Genomic DNA, 10109 nt, shown 5'->3' on the forward strand with positions numbered 1-10109 from the left:
CCAAAATCTAGAGGTAGGATAGTAGGAAATATACTATTTTTTGAATCAAAGGATTTAGGTTTGTTCTTGATTATTTTTGTTATACATGATCTGGGGTGAGCCCCCTGAATATTATTATTTCTTCCATTTCTACATCTGTAAAGTTAGGTTGTTTGTTTTGTATTTGTTTTAAGGTGCTTTCTAAAGGTTGTTCTAGATTTAAGTGATATAATCTCTTCTCCTCAGCTAATCTTCATCTGGCGTTATCTTGAATGGTATTTTTATATCATTCTCTTTGTCCACTAATGGACATGTTCCCTCCTTATCAATGTCCTTGAATGCCCTTGATTAGAGATGTTTTACACTTTTGTTTTTTGATAAATTTTCACATATCCCTTTGTGAAAACTAAGTAATCTGGTTCAATGGAACTGAGGAGGGGCTAAAGACTAGTGAATAACAGTGGGAGGAACAGTTTGGGGACTTGAGTTTGTAGTAGAAAACCATAGACATTCTCAACTCAAAGAATTCTGGGGAACTTCTAATACATTTCAAGTTTAGTTTAATATAATTCTAGAATCTCAGAATAAATTGAGAAAATATAGTTAGAACTACCATACCAAAAAAATAAAATATTGTGAATATTAATGTTTTATAACTTCTATTAGCAAGAAGACAATTTAATGTAATATTGATTATGTAAATTTTAATTTATAGTTAATTACAAATATATATTTATCGAATACTGGGAATATTCATATTTAATTTTTATTGGAAAGCTATTTTTTTCTGTGATACTTATTATACTTATACAACGATATTGCTATCTTTCTTCATGGCCTTTTTGTTTGTTTGTTTTTAATGCAAACAATAAAAATACCAGCACTGGCAAACATACACATGGAATATTTTATCTATGTGAAAGACTTGAAAAACACATTCAACTGAATTTAGAAGAATTACAATTATAGATATGACAGAGTTGTGAATTGTTTTTATTATTTTGATTGAATTATAAAGTTTTCATCATTTCTGTATTTTTGTTGGAAATTTAGAGGAAGCTATTATAAAGCCATATTAATGAGTAATTCTTAGACTAAAGTATATATGGGCATCCTCTCAACTTTCAGTTCTTTACTATAAATATTTTTGTACATATAAGTCATTTTCCTTTTTCTTTGCTCTCTGTGGGATAAAGATCTAATAATATTATCTTCTGAGAAATGAATAAACACAGTTTGTTAGCCCTATTTCTGAATTGTTCTCCAGAATAATTGAACAAGTTCACAAATTTACCAACAATAATTTAGTGATGGGCATATCTTCTATGAGAGTCTGAATTGTGTTATTAGTTTTATGAGTAGGGGACAACATTGAGATTTTTGAGATTCTAAATAACTGGATGTGACTGAGCAAAAGAAGTATCATCTTTTTTTTTTCTTCTTTCATTTCTTTTATAAATTCTTTTGCATAATGACAATTCTAAAATGGTGTACAAGCTTGGATAATTCTAACCTTTGCTTAAGGAAATATAAGGGATGGCTGAAAAACAAAGACAGAATATGCATTATAATTGGAATATGCAATAACATTATTTACTGGGTGGGAGAATATTGGATTTTTCTCAAAAAACCATTATGGAGATAGCTAAGATTAAGAAAACTGGGATTTAGAAATTACTTCAGATAATAGTAAGTCTTTTGATCTTTGTAAGATTTTCAAAAAGCTTTGAAAACCTTAAACTACTATATAAATGCTAGATAGCATTACAGCACCAACAGAATTGATTCTGGATTGTTTGCTGTGACTTTGGTACTAGGATGTGACTATGTACCTGTGGATTACCTTTGCTAAATTTGGTAAATGTTAAATTGGTATTTATTTATATTTTGTGTGGGCTATGGCACTCTTATAATTCCTCTGGACTTTGGGGAAATAAGATAATCAATGAATATATATTGATTAACTTAGCACTGTGCTTGGCACTGAAGATACAGGAAAAGGCCAAAAATAGTATCTTCCCTCAAGGAACTTACAATCTAATGGAAGAAAAAAGAGGCAAACAAAAATATACAGAGCAAGCTATACACAGGATAAATAGAATTAATAAAAAAAAAAGGAACTGCATTTAAAGAGGGTTGAAAAAGTCTTCCTGTAGAAAGTGGAATTTTACTTGGGACTTAAAGGAAGCCAGGGAAGATAGTAGTCAGAGTGGAAAGGGAGGGAATTGAGCATTGCAGGTATGGGAGACAGCTAGATAAAATGCCTAGATCATAGAAATGGAATGTCATATTTGTGGAAGAGTCAGAAAGCTGTCACTAGATTGGGGAGTACATGTACACGTCAGCAAATAAGTATTATAAAGTAGAAAAATATGAAGGGAATAAATTATGAAAGACTTTCTATGGCAAATAGACAATTTTGTATTTGCTCCTGAAGGCAACAAGAAACCACTGAAGTATTAAGTAGGGGCCTGAGATAATTGGACTGGCCCTTTAGGAAAATCAATTTAGTGGCTGAATGGAGGATGGATTGTAATGGGAAAAGATATAGACCAGGCAGACCCAAGAGCATGCTATTGGAATGATCCAGGCATGAGGTGGTTAGGGCCTGCATTAGATGGAGGACAATGCCAGAGGAGATAAGGGACCTACATGATGCAAAAAGAGATGATGCAAATGTAAATTTGCCACTGCCTTGGCAGTAGATTGGATGAATGAAGTCCACAAAAATGAACCACTAATTGGCTTAAATGACTTCCAATGGTCTTTCCAACTCTAATATACTATTTCAATATTCCTTAATTTTTTTTTTTCCTGGATCCTTGTTCAAGAAGATTGTACTACATTTATCCATATTTCTCTTGCTTTCTTTCTCTTTCTTTCTTTTTTTTCTTTTTTCTTTCATCTTTTATCTCTCACTCTCTATATGTACATATTTATATAGAGAGAGATATACCTCTCTCTTTATACACACACACACACACACACACACACACACACACACATCCATTTATTCATCCAACAAGTATTGAATAATACCTGCTGTGTTAGGCACTATAATTCAGAAGGTGTATAATGCTAGGTATTCATATATTCTAAAATTTATATGACTTCTATTAAAAGAGAAAAGAAAGCAAGATTCTAACCTAAAATCTAACTCTGACTTCCCTCTAATTTGAAGAAAAGCAAATTGATACTTAGTTGCTATGTTAAAAATCACAATCTACTCCCACATATTAATCTTAAAGATTCAAGTGTATTGTTAGCTTCTATAATTATGTTAAAATATTGACCAACTCCTCCTACTTAGCCAATTTTAATTCTTTTGCTACTCATACCATATTTCCTATATACATATTCTCCTCTGGAGTTACCTCTCCATTTTTGCTCCCTTAGGCTGCCCTAATTAGTCTTAATGATCTTTTCACCTAAAATGTTGCCAGAGACTTTCTTTTTGCTTAAAGGGGGTTTCTAATGGCAAGAGAATTGCATTTGTAGACTAGATTTGTGACCTGAGAAGTAGAAAGCCAGGGGCAATGACTTCCTGTTTAACTGCTAGGTGATTCACCCTTTGGTTTTCTTTGAACAACAGTGACATCAATTAGTCGGCCACATGCACAGAGGACCCAGTTAGTCCAAGACATTTCACTAGCCACTTCAGGTGGTTTCAAATGAAGCAAAAGTACCTCTGCCCTTTAGGAGAAAATTTAATGAAGAAGGCAAATACTGGCTTTTCAAGCCAACTTCTGTGCCTGAGAGTAGTCAACCAGCCAGAAAATAGAGGCTGAAAAACTCTTTTGGCTGATTTTCCCCCAGTGAATAGTGTAGTTTCTTATCCCTTATAGAGGTTCAATATTTTAAACAAACAAACAAATAAATAAATAGATAAATAAATGACTAAATAAAAGATAATAAATAATGGAAACTTGTTATTCATAAAAAAAACCTATTCCCACTATCTCCAGAAATATGCATGTGTGTTGGGCAACTTGGTCACTAATCTGATGTAGCTCTGGTTTTGGAACAAAAATACTAAATTCAAATTTTGAGCTGCAAACTTTATCTGAGAGTCCCTGGGCAAGTACCCTAATCTCTGAGTCTCTCTACCATCATCTATAAAGTGGAGATCATAATCACACCCACCTCAAAAGATAACAGTAAAATACTTTATGAACTTTGAAGTGTCATGTAAGTTAGTTCTTATTAGGTGCATTTTAAGGAAAAGCTGGAACAAACTAAGCTTTTATAATATCTGGATAATGCTTTTATAAAAAGATTCAAATTCATCCTAATGATCTCATTTCAAACACATATATGCGTATAGATCTCCAAGAAGACATATTATATGTACATGCACATCACTGTCAGGAATGCATATATAGTTCTGTGTGTTGGGAAGAATGCCTAAGCACTCTGGGAAGCATTGGATTGGAATCCCAGCTCTGCCTCTTACCAGCTGTCTTATATAGACTAAGTAATGTCCCCTTTCGAAGTCCACATTTCTGCAAAGGAATTGAATAAGATTTTGTTTGGGGATCTTTTCAGCTTTAACATTCTATGATATGGTTAATTGGTTGGCCTCTTGCACATGGCAGAAACTTTACCAGGTCTCTTCCTAGTGCCAAAAAGCAAAGTATGGTGGCAAGACTCTTGGAATAAGAGGCAAGTCTAAAAAGCTAACATTATTTTCCAAATGGAAACCTAAACTCATAATTGACTTGAAACACAAAAGAAGTCTCTGGATGCACATACAGACACACATGCATGCATGCACACACATGCACACACATAGAAGAAAAAGAGGACAAACTAGGAGAAGCTGGAAAACATTGAGTGAATAGTCATATGGCATATACATCAAACTTGTAGAAGGAATAGCTAAGATAGAATATTGTCAATAACTGTAAAAATGAGGTAGCACCTCACACCTCTCAGGTTGGCTAAGATAAGAGGAAAAGATAATGATAAATGTTAGAGAGAACATGGGAAAATTGAAACAATCTATTTTTGGTGGAGTTGTGAAATGATCCTATCATTCTGGAGAGCAATTTGGAACTATGCTCAAAGGGCTACCAAGCTGTGATCCAGCAGTATTTCTACTGAGTCTGTATCCCAAGGAAATCATAAGGGAGGGAAAAGGACCCACATGTGCAAAAATGTTTGTGGCAGCCCTTTTTGTGGTGGCCAGAAACTGGAAACTAAGTGGATGCCCATCAGATAGAGAATGGCTGAATAAATTATGATATATGAACATTACAGAATATTATTGTTCTATAAGAAAGAATGAGCAGCATGATTTCAGAAAGACCTGGAGAGACCCTCCAGGGTCACTCACTTGAGTGAAGTGAGTAGAACCAAGAGAACATTGTATGTGGCAACCGCAAGATTATATGATGATCAAGATGGGCAGAAGCAGCTACACCCAAAGAAAGAACACTGGGAGATGAATATAAACTGCTTGCATTTTTGTTTTTCTTCCCGGATTATTTATACCTTCTGAATTCAATTCTCCCTGTGCAACAAGAAAACTGTTCGGTTTTGCACATGTATATTATATCCAGGATATACTGTAACCTATTCAACATGTAAAGGATTGCTTGCCATCTTGGGGAGGGGGTGAAGGGAGGGAGGGGAAAAATCAGAACAGAAGTGAATGCAAGGGGTAATGTTGTAAAAAATTACCCTGGCATGAGTTCTATCAATAAAAAGTTATTAAAAAAAGAAAAAAAATTATATGATGATCATCTGTGATGGACATGATCCAAAAGGGCAAAACCAGGACCAAGGTACAGAAAATGCAAAAAGGCAAGTATAAGCTTGAGATAAGGATGATCTTTCTGGAAGAGAGATTTCTGCAAAAAGGGTTCAGGTAGAAAGGAAATCCCCCCTCATTAGAGATCTTCAAGAGGTTGGATACCTACATGCCAGATACACTGTGGATTCTTAATGTGTTGATGAAGGGAATCCTCAGTAAATCTCATGAATTCCTTCAGTCTGCTAGATGATGGCACATTATACAGATTTTATTGGAAGAATCTTTTGTATGGAAGTAGAACTATGTTATAACCCTTACTAAAAGGACAGAAGTAAATCCTCTCATTGGTGTCTGTGGAATAGATTGCTCCAAGATGAATCCAGCAGTGGGGAAGTAAAAGATGTGCCCTTTACTTATGGACTATAAAAGTGAATTGCAAATCATTTTTTCCCTTATTTTCCTCTGTGCTTTCATTCCCTCACAAGAGCCTGAATATTGTAAGCAGAGAGTGGGTAGAAAGACTAAGTTTCTCCCAACCATTCCTCCTCCTACCAGAAGAAAATGGTGACTTCTAGAAGTTATTGGAACTTAGCCAGATATACCAGAGTAAGCAATTCCTGACTGACTTCTTCTGACTTGCTGTTTCATTTTCTGGGGATATCATTTTAGGAAATATAAGCATTTATCTTGTTAAATGGAGGATTTCATCTTGTACCTGATACTCTTATGTGCATTCTTGATTCGCATTCTCTTTCACTTGCCATATCCAATGTGTTGCCAAGTCCAGTTACTTTTGCCTTTGTAATATCTCTCATATTTGCCCTTTCTCACCTCTAAACAGTCACCATCCTGGTCTAGACATATATAATCTGGATCTAGATATGTAATCTCAATATCTATAACCACTTATCTATCCATCCATTCATCTATCTGTCTATCTACCTATCTGTCTGAGTGTCTGTCTATGCCATCCGAGACCCAGAAGATTTGGGTTAGTTCCCCTATCTCAACTTTATCCCTACTGCAATCCATCATTTACATTCAGACATCTAAGAGACTTTCTAAATTGTAGGTCTGTATATGTCATCTCACTTTCAATAAAATATCCTACTTATTACTTCCAGAATCAAATCATATGCATGCATACATACATATCTATATCTATATATATAAATATATAGATATAGATATGTATGTATGCATGCATATTATATATATATATATGATTTTAAAGACCCTTTGTAATATGTCCCCCACTTTTTTCTTCCCAGTCTTCTTATAAAATTCCATCCCTAGCCTTCTTTCCATATACTCTTTGACCCAGTGACAGTAGCATCTTTTGTCTCTTTCACACAAGATTTTTTATCTCCCTTTTCATTGTATTTTCATACTCTCTCCCATTCTTGAAATTTTCTTTCATCTTTCTCTTCTTCCCTAGCATCCTTCAATTCCCAGCTAAAAATCCATATTCTACAAAACAAACAAACAAACAAAAAAACCTCCCAATCCCCCTTAATTACTTAACTAACTTTCTTGAGTGCTATTTCTATTCTGATTATCTCTAAGGTATTGTGTATATAATTGTGAGGTTTTTTTCTATTTGTTTTCCCCAGAGAGAGTATTGGTATATGGTCCTGCTTATATTGTCTCTCCAATTAGATTCTGAAATTGTGCTTTTGTTTTGTTTTCCTTTTCCTTGTATCCTTAATAACTAGCAGAAGTCCTGGCATGTTCTTGGTACTTAATAAATGTACATTCCAAGGTTGTTGGCTTTCCCATGTATTTTTAAGGTCTCTAGCAGATGAAGAAGTCATGCATTTGAAAGCTGAGGCACTGGATATATGGAGGTAAAATGTTTGCACAGTAGCTTACTTTTAAGACTCAGCTCAAATACTTAGCCCTCTCCCTTTGAAAGAGCTTTCCAGATTCCTTTAATTGTTGGGTCTTCCCTAGCCACCTAAAATGATTTTGAATATAAAGTATATTTATCTGTCTCTGTGTTGCTTTCTCACAGTTAAGGATGAGGTCTCTAAGAGTAAGGACTATCATTTTTATTTCATATGTGTCCAGAGTCCACAGTGGTTAGAGAGCTGATTCAGAACGAGGAAGCCTTTATTCATTATTTCTCTAACCAGTACTGACTGTTTGACTCTGTGATTTCTCAGGACATTAACCTCTTATTAGAACAATCATCTGTCTGCCATGCATTGTTTCCTCACTGGGCATTTTCTGTCCTAAGGAAGAGGATGTTTCCTCACTAGAAGTTCCCTGTATTCATGAAATTTCAAGTCCATTAAAAATAAAACAAACAACCAGAAAAAAGGAGAATTAAAAAAAAGAAATTTCCAGATCCCCAAGGCTTAATATAAGATCAAAAAATAAAATAAACATGCAAGCAAATATCCTTAGAGGCAGGATGATCACAATTTTGGTCCAATATTTAATACATACTCACCATGTGGCTTCCTCCTTTCTGTACCTGGAGTAAACCCTACAAGCTTCACTTATAGAGTGATGATGCTCACTAACAAAATTGCCACTATGAACAAAGATAAAATCCTAGCATCTAATGAATCTCTGGCACATAGTCTATATTTAATAAATATTTGTTCATTAGTTGCAAAGGACTCTCATCTTTATCATTTTGAATTATTTTTGAAATAATTTTATGAGGAAAATTCATATGAAGAAAGAATTGGTGAACTACTTAAAAGAAAGTTTTATGTACATATATTTTCTATTAGGAGAAATGCAAATATGCAGAAGGAATTGCTTTTATATAAAATATACTAAGATGTTGGCAAAGATCGGAATATATTAACATATTGCATTGCATTATATACTGCCTTATGACTTAATTTCCATTTTTAAGTATTGAATGATGATTATTAACAACATTTGGATAATTAAAATTTTGCATTTTTAAATGACTCTTTTTGAGAGACATGAAATCATTTATAAATATTAGCCTTGTTCTGCTCATTTTAGAAAGAATTGTGTGGGAAGTTTCAATTATTGGGAAAACTTAATATCATTCAATACTGACATGTGTTTGAAACTCCACAGAGGAATGTAGATATTAAACTGAGAAATTACTCTTTCAAGTTTGTTGCTGAACTGCTATAGTAAGTGAATTAATATGTCCCTTAGAAGGGTCAGCAAATTTCTTAAAGGAAGAAAAAGCTAAACACAAAATCAAATGACAGTTCTTGTTTGGATTTGAAACATACATGCTATATAAAGATGGAATTATTTGATTTCCATAAGATGGTAGTGGAGAGCATGGCATACTAGGCTGTACACTGTTACACACACACACACACACACATATTAACAGTAACCTTAGCAACATAATTATTTCAAATAATAGCAATTCATGACTATTTCCCTCTCCCCCAGATAATGATGGAAAAACTCCACTGATTTTATAGTCAAACTTATTTTATGAAGAAAATCTTGAAATTTAGAAGTTAAATAATTTTCCATACTTAGATGATATTGATTATAAATTAAATTTAATAAGACATTTTGGGAAAGGGTCTTGCATCAGATAAAAATATAGTAAAATATTTTTTTCTTTCATATTAATGCAGAATGTGTACTCTGTGCTGATGTTTTCTTGTGTACTCACAATAGTCATGAAGTAAATTAATAGTTTAAACAGGATTTCATGGAGAATACTTCAGGTGTCCATTTCTGGGTGTAATATCTTGGGAAAAACCCTTCAAAATTGGAGCATATCTAAAGGAAGATAAAAGAGGCAGTCTGATGGTTTACTCCTGGCATACTATCTGATTTATTAAAATCTTCTTTTCTAGACCATCAGCCATGTGCAATCCTTTACCTTGGTTGCCCTAGATCATCATTTCTCTCTCTTTGTTGGTGTACTTATTGCTCTTTTTATTTTAATTACCATCTTATTGAAAATGATTCAAGTCTTTATTTAGCTCATTAGTCTCTCTTCTGAATTCTGATCCCATATCCTCTAATGACAGGATGAAATGCAACATTTCAAATGCAATATGTCCCAAATATATTTGATTAAATTGCCTACAAAACTAATCCTTCTTTGAGACATCTCTCTTTTTGTAAAATATGCCACCATCTTTTTGGTCATCCAGGTTCTCAGTTAGTATATGTGGCAAAGTACTTAGAGAACTGGACCTAAAGTTAGAAAAACTGAAATTCTAATTTGGCTTCAGATATTTAAAAGGTGTACCACACTGGCAAATGACATAAGCTCTCTCTACCTCAGTTTCCTTATCTGTAAAATTTGAATAAATTTTTACCAAGGTCCCAAGATGTGTAAAGATAAAAGGAGAGAATATATGTGAAGTACTTTGCAAACCTCCAAGTCCTGTATAAATACTGGCTC

Source organism: Antechinus flavipes, chromosome 6 (assembly GCF_016432865.1).
Source record: "Antechinus flavipes isolate AdamAnt ecotype Samford, QLD, Australia chromosome 6, AdamAnt_v2, whole genome shotgun sequence".
In the NCBI taxonomy this organism is placed as follows: domain Eukaryota; kingdom Metazoa; phylum Chordata; class Mammalia; order Dasyuromorphia; family Dasyuridae; genus Antechinus; species Antechinus flavipes.